Genomic DNA, 17,781 nt, shown 5'->3' with positions numbered 1-17,781 from the left:
AGCAATTAAAACAATAATGCATTTTGACCAAGTAAATGCAGATATCCTAATCTACCCAGCTTTTACCCGATTTATCTCATTGTTATTAACATATATTTATATTTAACATATATTCAACAGTGTAGTCAGTAACTATGACAGAGAATGCTTAAAGATTCAGTCATGCAAATATTCTAAGCATTACGTTACTTGTCCCCCTAGAATCTACAAAATGCAGTAGAAAAATCATTTGAAGTGACCATTTCTTACCTCGTTGTAAACCGTAACTTTAAAATAAAAAAAAACTCAACGAGACAAAAACAAAATGAAGCCATAAATACATCAACCTAACTTTACGTAATGTAAACTAGGCGAGGATATATAGTAATATGATGATTTGTAATTGCTCTCTGATGATTGACTACCCACACAATCACGTGTTCCCTGAAATACTTGCTTATATAGGCTAAATTGTTAAATACCAATTGTAGATACTCTATCTTAAGAAAATGAATTGTTATTGGACTCATGAACTGTGTATAAGTATGGTTTTTCACCCTAGAGATAATTTACTAGCAATACCAAAGTTCATTCATTATTCTGGGCAATAACTTTTCAGTTAGAATGTTATATCGAATAACACAACAAATGGGTCAATACAACGTAATTATAATTAGATATCATTACTGAAAATGTTATGATACTGATGAATCGAAATTTAATTACTTTCAAACCAAATGCCGCCTTTCCCGTAACAGCTCTAAACACCTACAGAGAGAGAGAGAGAGAGAGAGAGAGAGAGAGAGAGAGAGAGAGAGAGAGAGAGAGAGAGAGAGAGAGAGAGACTCCTAGCTTGCGTTTAAGATATTTTTCAATTTGTACAAAATACGTTGTCATACTAAATATCGACATTTATGGCAAGTTGTTTGCGAGAATGGTATAGCAGATAACACAAAAAATATACCAAATAATTATAAGTACCATAATAATAATAGAATTAGGAACGTATAAAATCATATTGAATTTACGTTCATACATAAATTTCCTTTGTGCATCCACTGCCATCACACACCATACAGCTCTAACAAGTAGTACTTCCCCCATCTGATGTCCTCTCCCTAACTACTAAACTCTTCTACACCCGAAATTCTGGAATCTAAAGATAGTGGGGGTGACAGCGGGGGACCGGAGACGACAGGGCATTTGTAAGTGACTGTGCATTTGCAAAATTGGGTAGTTTTAACAGACGATAATGATAGGGACATCCGATTGCATTTCCAGCATCAAAAACGAGCTCAGCATGATCGGAAACTCTTAAAACGACTCTGTTTTTGTGAGAAATCCATCAATAAATAGGGATATGTTTAGTTTTATTTCAGACGCAGGTCTTCTGAAAGAAATTTTATTTTTAAAATGACATTTTTGCTTTTATAGTTTTAATTGAGTATTCTTATATTTATATATTTACAATAAAAGATATCGGCGTCAACGACCTTAGATGGCAGGATGCCAGAAAACACCAAATCAATCAACGAATAGCGAAGCTTTGTGGATTTCAAAATCAAGGGACTGGTGGCAATAAGGAGTCAAAAAAGGGGGGTTCCAGTGGTTGAACAATTAGAACCCCACCATTTTCTGATATTTTAGGCCTCATTGTGACCAAACGAAGCTAAATAACACAATTTTAACAAGCAATGCCTACGGGATGACATGGCACTGCACTATATACGATAAACTAATTTTGTAAGTCCTGTAGGGCACAGGATTCCCCTTGCGGGATAGGATCAGGAAAACAGTCCTTCATGTAAGTAAGCAAGTAAAGTAAAGTATCCTTTCTTTAACTATCTGGGCCATGTCCCTGACTGGTGAACGCCAGACTGGAGTTCGAGTCCCGCTCAAACTCGATAGTTTCTTTGGTCGCTGCAATCTCACCATCCTTGTGAACTAAGGATGTGGGGTTTGGGGGAACCTATAGGTCTATCTGCTGATTCATCAGCAGCCAATGCCTGGCCCTCCTTAGTCCTAGCTTGCATGGTTAGGGGGCTTGGGTGCTGATCATATGTATATATGGCCAGTCTCTATGGCATTGTCCTGCTTGATAGGGCATGTCACTGATCCCTTGCCTCTGCCATTCATGCACAGCCTTTAAACATTAAAACCTTTAAACCCCTTTCACATGCAACAACTCGAGGCAGTCTAGTGCAAAGAACAACGGACCATGGAGATTCTAGCACTTTTTGAAACCCTTAATTATATAAGACAGGGTCTTGGTTCAGCCAACCGGTTCTTTTGATTTGTATTAGTAGTACTCATTTAAACCCTTTTCTCCTTGCATGCGGTGCCTATGACGAAGATACACTGTTGACTGCAGTTTTGTGTCAGGGCTGTGAGGCATCCTTGTGGTCTCGATATTTGCCGCACACATGCGAAATGTCGGAGGATGAAAGGCCCAGTATCGTACTGGGACCATCAGGACTGCAGTGTTTGTAATGATTTACTTCACTCCTTATGGGTCTTCGAGGATACTCTGATGATGATCGCATGAGGTAAGTCTGATCTCATCAAGGATTCAGTGGTGTCAACCAATTTCAACTCCACATGACATTGGTCTCCCGATCTACGGTGGTGATTGCTTCTTCCTTGGCATCCATCGGTTGTTCCTGCCCTTTTCTCCTCCCAACATCTTCTGCTAGGCTCATGGAGCCCCTCAGTTCCCAAGTACCTTATGTACTACAATGCATCTGGTACTTATGGCTAACATAAAAGCCTTCATGGAGGGGAATTAGTAATACCAGATGATGATGTTCAAGGCCTCATGTGAAGAGATCCAGGCCTTGGAGAAGCAAGAGGAGTCGACTAGGTATAAGGTCTTGCACTCCTAGCTACCTTATTGCACGCGGCAATGATGACAACGTGGTCTTCCCCTTTGTTTGGAAGAGCTACATGGCAGTGGAGTAAGCTATTTGTGAGGGTAAGCCTCTCCCAGCTTTGGAAGAGTGCACACCAGTCTCACCTGTCTTACCACACGATACCGTCCACTGGACCAATGTCCAGTATACTTTTGCTGAGAGTAAACTGGATAAGGATGCGGCCGGCCGCCAATTTCTTGGGAAGCTGCCCAAGATTCCTGAACGCCTTCTTAAGTCTGAGTCCTAGGCCAGATAATAGTTGTCAGTGTCGATGTCTCTGTAGTGCATTATGGAGATGATGATCGGGCATTTTGCAGATGCCTCAGTCTTTCCTTGCTGGCGAAAACTCATGTCGCCACCTTTATGAAAGACCCTTATGCTTCTTTTCAGGTCTGTCGAGAGCATGTACTTGACACAGCTACCATCCGCCACGAGCTGAAATGTTTCTCACCTCTAGCTTCTGGGGAAAAGACCTATTTCCTTAGGAGGTGGTGAAGGAAGTTACGGATAAGGCTGTAGCATAGCTTAGAGCCTTTTCCAGAAGTGAGGGATCTCAATGAAGAGGTAGTTCATCCCTGGGAGAGGCAACAAGCAAGAGATCTCGCAAACTGACTTATCATAGTAAGTCGTTTGTTCTTTACTATACCTCTATCCCTCAGACTGTCTATGTTGTGCCCTAAATCAAAGATGCAAACATAGTTTGAGGAAGGAGAGCCTCCAAAGCTCTTCCCGACCGTCAGAAGTAGACCCCGGTTTTACTGCAGAAGCAACTTAGACCGTGGTCCACTGCCATAAGCTTTCACAGACAGTGCCGTTGCGCTTTCCTCCTCCAGCAGTGACGCCTCATTGGATGGTTGGGGGGGGGGGTCATAACCCACCCAAGAAAGTGCAAGGCTGTTGGTCTCAGAAATTTTAACAATAACACATCAATATTCTGGAGTCCATGGCAGTCTTCTTGTCCCTCAAGATATTATACCTGAAGGAGAACATTTATATACACCTAAACCCCGATAACAGAGTTATAGTCTATTGAATCAACAGACAAGGGTCAAGGTCTCCTCAATTAAACCACATAATGATAAATGTCTTTATGTTGGCTCAGAAGAAAGGTTGGCACTTGTCAACATCTCACCTTCAGTGAGATCAAGTCTCTGGCCTTCAAGTGGATCTTTTTGCGATGAGTTTTAACATGATACTTCCCTGCTAGGTAGCACCGAAAGTGGTTTAAGCAGCAGTGGGCATGAACACAATGTCCATGGATGGGAATTGTTGGACGACGATTTACCTGTTTCCACTGTTCAACCTCCTCGTGAAGGTTTAGGACAGGCTTAGATCTTTCAAGGGATGGCGGGTCTGGTGGCTTCTTGGTAGCCAAAGAGCAACTGGTTTCCCATGTTCACGGATTTGAACCCCAACTTGTGCCGTGACCATCCCGATTCTGTCTCAGGATGGACAGCAGGAGATTGTTTATGCTTCATCATGGAGATTGAACTATCTTCCTCTCATGATTGGTTTCGCCCTAGTCCTGGGAATGAAATCTAAAATTCAATGTGATAAGTGGGTATTTGCGGAAACTATGAGTCGTCTAACACCATGACTCAGTATGAAACATCATGGACAAAATGGGTCAAATATGTCAAAAGACATAAATCCAGGGTTAATTAACATGGATTTTTGTTTAAGTTTCCAGCTTACTTTATGTTTAAGGTCTAGCTTCCTCCACGATTTCGTCGTGCAATACGATCCTCACTAGACCTATACTATATGCCTTTGATGTCGACTTTTACTCGGATCTCTTCAACCAGATTCCGAAGGTTTGTGCAAGGCTACGGCTGTCGGCTCCACCGAAGCCTATCTCTGGTCTTTGGACAGTCCAAAGTTTTGCCATTCGCTTCAGACATAGGCAATCAAAAGACTTCTATTCATGATCACACTCAGAAAGTCATCTTCTTAATTGCGATGGCTTCCGGTGCTCGGGTTAATGACATTGTGACGATTTCTAGAGACGAGAACCACATTGAATTTTTGGATAATAGCGAGGTTAATTTATACCCTAATCCTTTTTTTCTGGCTAAAAATGAACTTCCCTTTAAACCTTGTGATTTATAGAAAATAGTTCCCATACCAGGTGAGCCTTTCCTGTGTCCAATACGCTGTCCATAAGTTTGATGAGAACAGTGCAGTTTAAGGGAGATCTTTTTTTTCAAAATATACAGAGGGGTCTGATTTGTCTCTGAATCAGTTAAGAGCCAAGATTACTTACTTTATACGAAAAGCGGACTCGACTAGTAAGACATCGGGTCTCGACCCTAAAGATGTGGCTTCCTTCTTGTACTTTTTCCCATATATGTCCTTCAAGGGACTGCAGGCATATACTGGTTGGAAGTCTACTTGGGTTTTCTTCAGGCATTATATAAGCAATTGGAGGAGAAACGCCATTTTGTGGTGGCTGCGGGAAGTGTTATCAAACCCGCTGCAACGACGTAGCCCACAATGGGTCCTAGGGCACTCCTTCAGTTTATTATTAGCAATGAGTAAACTGAAGCTTTTGCTTTGGGTAAAAAGGAAAAATGCACTTCATTATTTCCTTTTCAGATTCACGTGTCTTTCCGTTGCTTTGTGTGTTCCTTCAGTGCTAGAGCCTAACTGTCTAAATGGTAGTTAAGCTATATCTCATTTGGTTTGGGTGATTACCCCTTTTTGTAGAGACGTGATCATGTGTCTCTTGATCAGGTTTACCTTGTCATAAGTTTCCTATAGTTCCTTATGTCATGTTTTTGTCCTCTTATGTTATCTTATGTATGGGTATGGACGGGATGCATTTTCTTTGTACAAAAAATTTCCATATGCGGTTAATGATGGTTGCTTGCTAACCTTTGTACTGATTATTGTGAGTAAAAGGCTGTGAATTGTTACATGCCTTTTTACTTTCACACACTGCCATTATAATTATAATTACTGAAGCGGCATTACCTTTAGTGTGCCTTCTCATTATTATCTTTCCTGAACATAATTGGATTTAATCTCATGGCGGGTTTGGTTCCATATGCTTCATCTTTTATGCCTCCTTTAGTTTCGGTCTCTTTAGAGTTCCCGACACTAGAATTAGGGGATTTTCCAATTGCGGAGGGTGGTCCTTTGGTCCTTTTTGCATTTTTGTCAATTCTGCCTCCGAACTGTTCTGGGATATGTAGTTGAGAGTGATACCTATGCCTTGACTTAGTAATCATGTAATTGCATTTCGGTATTGGGACATCTCTCTTTGAGGCTTCCTACCGAGGCATAGGTAATTCTCTGGTACACTTGCATCGGGACGACATGGCTCGACCCCACAAAACGGATTTTGACGTAGGAAAAATCTATTTTTGGGCGAGATAGCCATGTCGTCCTGATGGCCACCTGTTACGTTGTACCTCCCCGATGCCTCGTCGGATGCCTCTTTTCACGGTAGTTGTGCTGCTGTGTGGAATGAGTTTATCGGAGACGAGTAGTATTATGAAGGGAGAGGATATATAACGGCTCCTCACCTATCCTCCTCCTTAGATTCCTAGACTGGGTTAAGTCTGTTTGGGGTGCAGATATCTATGGTTATCTATGGATACGTCCCTGATTATACATGATATCTTAGGATAGTCGTTCCAGGGGTTAGAACCCTGTGATACCTGACGGTAATTCTTTTGCAATATCACTCACAGAAATTTAATACAGTAGGAAGCTGCCCGAAGGAACTTCCATCGGGACGACATGGCTATCTCACCCAAAAATAGATTTTTCCTATGTCAAAATCCGTTTAATACATTAGCTACGGTAAGTTCCTCTATTCTTGTTAAATGGCAAATACTAAAAATTTCATTAGTTGTTCATTGATTATGGTAACTGATTGACACTAACCAGTTAACCATGTACGAGAGAGAGAGAGAGAGAGAGAGAGAGAGAGAGAGAGAGAGAGAGAGAGAGAGACTTTCATTAAAAACATTGAGTTCGTATCATTGATATTGAGAGGGGGGGGAGAGAGAGAGAGAGAGAGAGAGAGAGAGAGAGAGAGAGAGAGAGTGTTTAGATTAAAACATAAAAAGCTATTATTCCTAGCTATAGTTCTAAGAGAGAGAGAGAGCTTTACCTTATTGCCTTATTTTTTGTTTGGGTTCCCCCAGGTCCCTCAGTGTGAGGCACCTCGTATATCCACCAGAGAGTTGCTAATGCATCTTCCGGTGTATTTTGAATCTTCCAGTCTTGGATGGTCTGGGATGCATCTTAGGTATTTATCGAGCTTATTCTTAAACACATCTACGCTCACTCCTGATATGTTTCTTAGATGAGCAGGCAGCACATTAAATAGTCGCTGCATTATCGATGCTGGTGCGTAGTGGATTATTGTCCTGTGCGCCTTTCTTAGTTTATCTGGTATATTTTTTGGCACTATTAATCTACCTCGGCTTGCTCTTTCTGATATTTCTAGCTCCATGATGTTTTCAGTAATTCCTTCTATTTGCTTAAATGGTTGTATTATCATGTAGCGTTCTCTTCTCCTTTCTAAACTGTATAGTTTTAAGAATTGCAGTCTTTCCCAGTAGTCAAGGTCCTTAACTTCTTCTATACTAGCAGTATAGGACCTTTGTACACACACTATTTGCGCAATAACCTTTTGGTAGTGTGGGTACCATATCACATTGCAGCACTCGAGTGTACTACGTACATAAGTTTTGTAAAGCATAATCATGTGTTCAGCTTTTCTTGTTTTAAAGTGTCTGAATAACATTCCCATTTTTGCTTTACATTTAGCCAACAGTGTTGCTATTTGGTCGTTGCATAACATATTCCTATTTAACATTACACCAAGGTCTTTAATTGCTTCCTTGTTTGTGATTGTCTCATTATTAGGTCCCTTGTATGCATATACCATTCCTTCTCTGTTTCCATAATTTATTGATTCAAATTTATCGGAGTTAAATACCATCCTATTTATCTCCGCCCATTCATATATTTTGTTTAGATCTCTTTGTAGTGAGTTCCTATCTTCATCACAAGTAATTTCTCTACTTATTCTTGTGTCATCGGCGAAACTTCTCACTACGGAGTTTTCAACATCACAGTCTATGTCTGAGATCATAATAACAAACAGCAGTGCAGCCAATACCGTACCTTGTGGCACACCAGATATTACCTGGGCTTCATCTGATTTCTCGTCATTTGCAACCACTATCTGTTTTCTGTTTTGCAGGAATTCTTTTACCCATTTTCCTATCTTTCCCACAATATTATGCTTTCTCATTTTTTCTCCAATATGTTATGGTCTACCTTGTCAAAGGCTTTTGCAAAATCTAGATAGATCACATCTGTGTCTTTTTCATTTATCATATTTTTGTATATGTTTTCATAGTGTGCTATCAGTTGGGTCTGTGTACTTTTCCAGGCACGAAACCATGTTGACCCATATTAAACAAATTATTTTTAACCAAATGGTTCATTATTTTCTTTTTTATTACCCTCTCATACACTTTCATAATATGTGATGTTAGACTAACAGGTCTATAATTGCTTGCCTCTAGTCTTGATCCACTTTTGAAGATAGGGGTTATATAAGCTAATTTATGTTTAACATATATCTCGCTCATATCTACACTTTGTCTTAGCAGTATTGCAAGCGGCTTCGCGATAGTGTTTGCAGTTTTTTTTTTTTAACAAAATCGCTGGAACTCCATCTGGTCCGGCTGCCGATCCATTTTTAATTTCGTTTATAGCCGTGACAATATCTGCTTCATTAATATCTATATCCGTTGGATATTCAACATTTTCTTCTCTCATTTCTGTTTCATTATTCTCATTCGCAATTCTTGGTGTGAACTCACTCTTATATTTTTCTGCTAATATGTTGCATATTTCCTATTTTTCATTCGTTAGCCGTCCTTCAATTCTTAGAGGGCCTATTTCTAATCTCCCTTTATTCATCTTTTTTGCATAAGAGTAAAGTACTTTGGGGTTTCTTTTTATATTTTGAAGTGTCCTTTCTTCTAAGTCCCTTTTTTCATTTTCTTTCGACTGTATAATCTTTTGTTCTGCATTTTCTATCTTACATTTTATTTCCCTCATTTTCCACACATTTTTTTCTTTTGCAAGATTTTTCTTCCACTTTCTAATTCTCTGAAATAAGATCCTTCTGTCTCTTGGTATGCATGTCTTTTGTTTATTGTTTTTTTTCGGTACATATTTTTCAACAATTTTCTCCAGTATTTTGTACAGTATGTCCGTATTTACCTGTATATTATCACTTACAAATACATTTTTCCATTCATTATTCAGTTCTTCATTTATTTCTGACCAGTTTATATTCTTAGTGTAAAAATTATATTTTCCATATCCTTCCCAAAGTTTTGTGCTTTTATTAATTCTGCGATCACTTGCTTTGGAATGGACTATCAATTCTATGACATTGAGAGAGAGAGAGAGAGAGAGAGAGAGAGAGAGAGAGAGAGAGAGAGAGAGAGAGAGATTTAATCTGCTAAGCAAATACTCCAAGCCTATCACTGCTTTACGTTGACCGGCTACGTTCACAAGCAAAGCAAAGCAACCGTAAACCACACAAATGCCTAAGGGTAGTCACGTTCTTTAACCCCTATTAGACAAAATAATATTAATCTTACGATCATGAAACGGTGCCAGTCGTTCATATTGTGGTCCACACCAGGCTCCTAGAAGTCTAACTCTCATCAAAACCTTACGTAACATGTACAAGGTAACATAAATAACGTTGAGTTTCTAAAATAAATTTAACCTAAAGTTTAATTAACCTATCGTTATTGTTTGGAATATCAATAAGTTTTAACGGATATTTGTTTCTTTACGTGGTTAGAACAAATGTGGTTTTCAGTAGCTAATCCAATATGAATGAGTTATTAGTATAGCTGTTTCATACACAGATACAAAATTAGTTTGGATTTTAAAATTTGGGCTAGAATATTTCGGCGATGGGGCTTGTGAGACCATTCGGCGCACGAGAGAGAGAGAGAGAGAGAGAGAGAGAGAGAGAGAGAGAGAGAGAGACTTCCATTAAAAAGGCGTTAAGTTCGTAGCATTATTGGAGAGAGAGAGAGAGAGAGAGAGAGAGAGAGAGAGAGAGAGAGAGAGAGGAACTTCCATTACAAAGGCATTGAGTTCGTAACAGAGAGAGAGAGAGAGAGAGAGAGAGAGAGAGAGAGAGAGAGAGAGAGAGAGAGAGAGAATGCAGGATATATAGGTCGATAGTCATTACAATATAGCAATGTCAGAATCTCAAATGGTGTGCGAGTAATTCATATCGTCAGAGAAGACTCGGCCCACACACCTGCCAACCCCACCACCACAATATCTCTCTGAGAACTTAATTTTACCTTTAAAATTCCTCAAAAATCCTCAAATGTAACTTCGTATACCCAACATCGGCTTAGATTGTATTAGCAAGAATAGGTGACAACCTGGTGAACTGTGGCCTTAAAACTAAGCCAGTCCTGCGAATGTGGTGAAAATACACAAACCATTAATCAGATTCTCCGATCACGCCCATTATCTCAATTTGGCCAACCCTAAAATATTGTCAATAAAAGAACGGTTCAATGATTGGCTGTTTGGTGTGATAAGCTATGAATGAATTAACATCGGTTAGAAGTATTGAATTAAAAGCTCAAGATAGGGACGACTGGCGAAATCTAACCGAGGCCCTTCGCGTCAATAGGCGTAGATGACGATGATGATGATGATAATAATAAAAAATCTTGGATGTGCGCTAAAAGATTTGATTGACAATTCTAGTTGCCCAAAAAATGTGACAAGCAAGGACCAAGATCGATCTCCAGGTATCAACCAAATTAATTACCAGAAATACCACCATTAACGAAATGTTATTAGCGTTGCTAAAGATTTCAATTGTTAATGATTTCTGAGGTCGTTTCTCCATTGTTTGAATATCGAATGAAAGCTTTGATGCGGTTAAATAAATACTGATTAGATGGGATTTCTTCAACTTTAATATTTATAGTTGCATTAATATTCCACTATGGAATAAATGTGATCAGAAAAAATCAACACTTAGAAAAAAACCGTTATTTGTTAACAAAAATTCGACGAAAAATATACTGATCTTACCGTATTTTAGTAAATTACAGGCGACCGTAATTTTACCATACCTTGTTATTATCTTTCACGGGTTGGTGACCGTAATATCACTTTTACGTCAGTATAACGGGTTTTAAAACGGTAAAAATCCTGGAATAAATGTTGCCAGACTTTAACCGCTTTTAACAGTGGTCTGTAAGATTCATCACTCTTATATATCTGCTCACTTTACATAAAAGACACTAAGCAGGCTGACTAAGCATACTTTACTTTACTTAACTTTGATGGCTACTTTTCCGGTCCCATACAGTAGGGGAACCCCACTCTCTACAGGTCCTCCACTGTCGTTTTATCTTATTCGTTCAGAGTATTTAACCGTTTCGTGTCATATCGCGTATTGTTCATTTACTGTTAAATCGTCACTGTTAAAAGACGCATTTAATAAGAAAGTCTTCAGTTTCCTCTTGAATGCCTTAATGTCTTCAATCATTCGAATGTTTCGTGGGAGTTTATCATAGTCTTGGGGCAGCATATTTAAAGGCTCTGGAGCCTACAGTAGACATATATCTAGGAAGATGTTTGCTATACGCGAAATATGACAAAGTGAAGAAATATACACTTTCATAATGTTTGATCATTTAATATCACTTCTCCCATTCCGTAAGCAATAAACTTTATACAACCAAATATCCCTTGTTACAAATGTCGAATCCTACCACAGTACACAACCGGACACTGCTCATCCGTCGTGTCTGTTTCCAGCAAAACTGGACAATAGTGTTTATCCCCAAATTGGCAAAGTAAATGGTCTCTACTCTGATAATGATCCGCCACCGTAGATCGTAATAACGTAAATTACCGTCGGGAAACTAACACAGCTACATACTAAAAATTGGCACATATTCCGGATTAAAAGTCATTTCCTATTTCTAAAGCATCCTAAAAGTTCTGCCAAAAGCTTAGTAAGTTGTTTATTATTATTATTATTATTATTATTATTATTATTATTATAGCATCCTACTTTTCCAACTAGGATTGTAGCCGAGCAAGTAATAATGATAATGATATCGCTATGATCCGCAAAGATGTACTAGTCAGGACCACCCATACTAGGATGGTTTGCTGTGAGTAATCAGACGAAAATCTCCCAACTATCATCAATCTGCGCTGGCCAGCGCTGTGGTTTAAATAGGCAAACCAAAGATATGAATAAAGGCAATATGTCTGAGGCCTTGGTCTTGCAGTGGACTAGAAACGGCTTCATTTGTTGAAGTTCATATTCAATATCACATTGTATATCAGAGCAAACTTCCTGGTCACATTGAAAAATAACTTCGTGTCCAGCAAAATTAGACAAAACCACACCGGTCAAATTACCTGAGTCACACAAAGAAAAAAGTGGTCGCTGTACGGCTGTCAAATAGCGTAATCCGGGTTAATTGACGTCGGTTAAACGTAACTTCCATAATTAATAATAAAAATTTTCTGAATAAAAGAAAAAAAAATCTAAAACATCCTAAAACTCACGTGAAAATCTTGTTACGCTACAATATTTCTCACGAAAAATAACACTATTACAGTAATCATTTAAATCATTATTTCAATGAAAATTAAATTTGGTTATTCAATTAAGTTAAAACCAATAAATTAAAGGCCATGAAATAACTGAATAGAAGTAAGGGGGCGGTGGGCGTGGCTGACACTTACCTAAAGACCAACGAAATTGTTCACGGAGACGGGTAGAGTATGCACAATATTGTCATACTATTTCTATTAGAATGTATAGTTGCATAAACTCAAAACACCTTTGTTAACGTGCTGGTATTCATACGATGTATGAACAACATACAAATATACATATATATATATATATATATATATATATATATATATATATATATATATATGTGTGTGTATATATATATTTTATATATATATATATATATATATATATATATACATTTTATATATATATATATATATATATATATATATACATTTTATATATATATATATATATATACATTATGTATATATTTATATATATATATATATATATATATATATATATATATATATATATATATATATATATATATATATATATATATATTATATTTATGTATATATTTATATATATATATATATATATATATATATTATATTTATGTATATATTTATATATATATATATATATATATATTTATTATATTTATGTATATATTTATATATATATATATATATATATATATATATATATATATTATATATATATATATATATATATTATATATATATATATATTTATATATATATATATATTATATATATATATATTATATATATATATATTATATATATATATATTATATATATATATGTATATATATATATATATATATATTGTATATATATATATATATATATATATATATATATTGTATATATATATATATATATATATATATATATACATATATACCAGAACTTTTATATATTTACGAGTAAATATCTTATACGAGTAAATTGGTCAAATATGTAATTTATACTTCACAGATAGGTCATTTGGTTTACACTATTCAGAACGTCACTTTCAATACATAAACGTAAAAGGGCTATATTTAGAACTTCGGCTCATTTCTGGGAACCACGAATTACTGGAATCTCCCGGATTTACTGGAATCTCCCGGATTTACTGGAATCCCCAGGTAAATACTGGAATCCCCATGAAAATTACCGAAATCCCCTGCAATATTACTGCAACCCATTAGAAATCGATAGATAATGTTATTATTAATTTACATTATTTTTTAGTAACTTAATTGAATAAAATGTGTATTTCAAAACATTTTTCTATATACCCTTTACACAATATATAAAAGGGTACGGGTACAGAACCTAATAAACCCACATAACCTAACCTAGTAGTTCCCAGGTCACAACCCCTAGCCGGGGCCAAGTTCCCGGACCCCCTTCCCAGGTCACAACCCCTAGCCGGGGCCAAGTTCCCGGACCCCCTTCCCAGGTCACAACCCCTAGCCGGGGGCAAGCACCCGGGCCCCCTTCCCAGGTCACAACCCCTAGCCAAGGTTCTACCTGCAAATATATAAAAAATATAAATGCTGAAAACATGAAAAAACTTATTTTAATAAAAACACATTTATCGATTTCTAATGGATTGCAGTGATATTGTAGGGGATTTCGGTAATTTTCAAGGGGATTCCAGTATGTACCTGAGGATTCCAGTAAATCCGGGGATTCCAGTAATTCGAGGTACCGCTCATTTATGGATAATTCCTGGGTAATTATCTACTTATAAAACGCCCATTGAAGCCCTTTTTCGTAATTATCAACCAATTATAACACGAAATTATCGATTAGCACTGTAATTTCGATAATAAGAACCACTGACGTCTTCGGAAACTCTGAATATTCAAACAAATTAAAAAGACCAAACTATTTAGAACAAGGAATGGCCGACCAAAACGTACGAGATACCACCGGCTACCAGTTTTTGTCGAAAATATTCAACACTTCGATCTTTTACTTCTTATCTTAACTACAAAATAGTTAATCAATAGTTAAGAAACCTCTACCATTTATAAAAGTCAAGAACACCACCTTAACATGAAGAAAATATAAATAAATCATATCTTTTCCCCACTAGCTCACCTTAACTACCTCTCTTCTACAGCTCAAGAACAACAGTGAGTTTTTTCTCAAAGCAGGAATTGGTGCTTTGGCCAATCAGAGGCCTCCACTCTGCCAGAAATTCTATTGACTACTCTTATTGGCTGAAAGCTTCGCAATTTGGCAAGAGGCTCTGGAAGCGCTTGGCCTATTGGCTGGTGAGATTAGAGATAATTTTCAGGATTTTTTAAAGCTTCTGGCATTATTGTCTGCTGATAATAAAGATGGATGATAAATGTGTAAGTTTATCATTTGATAAATAAAATATTCATTACATTATGAATAATAAATGAGGATAATATCATAAGTAATATCATGCGAACGAATGTTATAATAATAATAATAATAATAATAATAATAATAATAATAATAATAAAAACAGGATACTTTGTAATGTTACAAGCGGCAAGACAGAAAAAATTTTAAAACTAAAAGCGAAGTATCAATAGGTAATGTAAACATTGAAAAGCACGAAGTATTTGAGACTTAAGTAATTTTATTCTATTTTCAATCAATTCATATTGTCAAGAGGGTTATTAAAGAGACTCATTACAGGTGGGTCTGCCCACATCACATTGAAATGTGAGCTTGCATTTCTAGATATACTATTAAGAATGGTAAAATGGTAAAAATCCTGGAATAAATGTTGCCTTGCATTTACCGTTTTATGAACGGATATATTGACGTAAAGGAGTGTTATTACGATCACCAACCCGTTAAAAATGATAACAAAGTAAGGTAGAAATGACTGTGGCCTGTATTTTACTAAAATACGGCTGGTAACATTAAATTTTTACAGAAAATTTCTTATTAAAATTAGAGATATTTTAAGTGTAGCAAAAGACCTTTATATTAATTAGCAAACTATTTATAAACACTGCCATTTCCAACGACCACAAAATTGACAAAAATCTAAACTAGTTTAAGAGGAAATGTAGTACATATATAAAGAGTTCATAGTCACACACTCGATTCAAGTTGCTTAGTCTACAAAGTATTAAAGACAGGATTGACGCTTTATGCAATCCTGTTTAAAGGTTTATAGGCTGCTCATGAATGGCAGAGGCAAGGGTCAGCGACATTACCCTAGGAAGCAGGACAATGCTCTGAGACTGACCATATATACATATGATCAGCGCCTAAGCCCCCTCTCCACCCAAGCTAGGCAATGGCTGCTGGTGACTCAGCAGATAGAACTATAGGCTCCCCCAAAGCCCCATCCTTAGCTCACAAGGATGGTGAGATTGCAGCGACCAAAGGAACTAACGAATTTGAGCGGGACTCAAACCCCAATCTGGCGTTCACCAGTCAGGGACATTACCATATCGGCCACTACTAACAACCAGTTTTAACAAAATTATATTTCCTTTGGAAATTTCCACATGAAACTATTCATCATTTATTCATTTGAAATTTAATGCATGCAAAAAAAAAAAATAACTTATTACCTTTGCATTAAAATAAATAAGGCTTCCTATTTTCAGATTAAAAACCGATTTTCAAAAATCACTTAACGAAGAGCAAATATGTTGAAAACTACTTTAGCACCAAAACAACCGTATACAAAAAACTGATCGGAGAATCAACACAATCTTGGCCAACAGAAATGAAAAGTTAAAAGTTATTGGTATCCTATGAGTAATAATTGAGAATAAATGAATTTGAAATTTTGTAAATATGAAACCAAAATCATCGAAAAAATTAAATCTAAAAAAGTGTATCCTCTCTGAGTTTTTTTTTTTATAACTTTGGTTTCTCAATATTTTACAAGTAACATCTAAAATATACAACGTGTTCTGAAAAATATCATAAAGTAGATGAAGTTGGAGTGGTTTTTAAGTTGTTCTCTATCTAAAATTAAGAGCAAAATAAAGGTCAAACTCACTTCTGGAGATCTATTTAAGGTATTCAGAAGTAACGAAAGATTTATAAAACAGGCAAAACAGACAATTCAACAGTCTCCAAAGATTGTTCCTGAATGCTTCTAGTTAATTTGAAATACTTTTCTTGTATAATTATTTTAATAGAGAAATATATTAGTATATATTTCACTCCAAGCCTCTACACCAAGACAAAGATATACAACAGACGATTTCTGCAGACTCACATCCTTTGCTGAATTCGTATTTATGGGTTGTAGTCCCTTTGGGAGAGAGGGGAAATTGCCGCCATGTCTCAGAATGACAGGAGCAAATACATAATGGCTTCAGTTTTATGAGCGTTATTTGACATCCTCTCTTCTCAGATACCAAAGTTTCTGCGAGTATTTTACGCTATGGGACTTTTTGTTTAACAGTGATTTCTTGAGTAATATTAAATAAGCCTTAAGTGTAAAATAATGCAAAAATATATTTATTTTAAGCATACTTTTTATCACAGTGTTACCATACAGCAATACTAAAAGCTATGTCATTTTGTGAATATACCAAAACCTTAACATTATATGAAAATTGAATATATTTTTAATGGTTTTGTCTTACATTATCAATAAAAACTAATATATATATATATATATATATATATATATATATATATATATATATATATGTGTGTGTAAATATATATATATATATATATATATATATATATATATATAAATTATATACACACACATATATATAATATATATATATATATATATATATATATATATAAATATATACATATATATGAATATATATATATATATATATATATATATATAAATATATGTATATATATGTGTATATATATATATGTATGGATATATATATGTGTATATATATATATATATATATATATATATATATATATATATAAATATATGTACATATATATGTATATACATACATATATATAATATATATACATATATATATATACAGTATATGTATCTTTTTATATATACGTATATATACATATAAATATGCATATATTTAAATATATATATATATATATACATATATATATATATATATGTGTGTGTATACATGATGTATATATATGAATATATATATATATATATATATATATATATATACATATATATATATATATATAAATATATATACAAATATATATATACATATATATATACACATTTCTATATATATGTATATATATATATATATATATA

Source organism: Palaemon carinicauda, chromosome 26, assembly GCF_036898095.1.
Source record: "Palaemon carinicauda isolate YSFRI2023 chromosome 26, ASM3689809v2, whole genome shotgun sequence".
NCBI lineage: Eukaryota > Metazoa > Arthropoda > Malacostraca > Decapoda > Palaemonidae > Palaemon > Palaemon carinicauda.
This window is presented reverse-complemented; position numbering follows the sequence as displayed.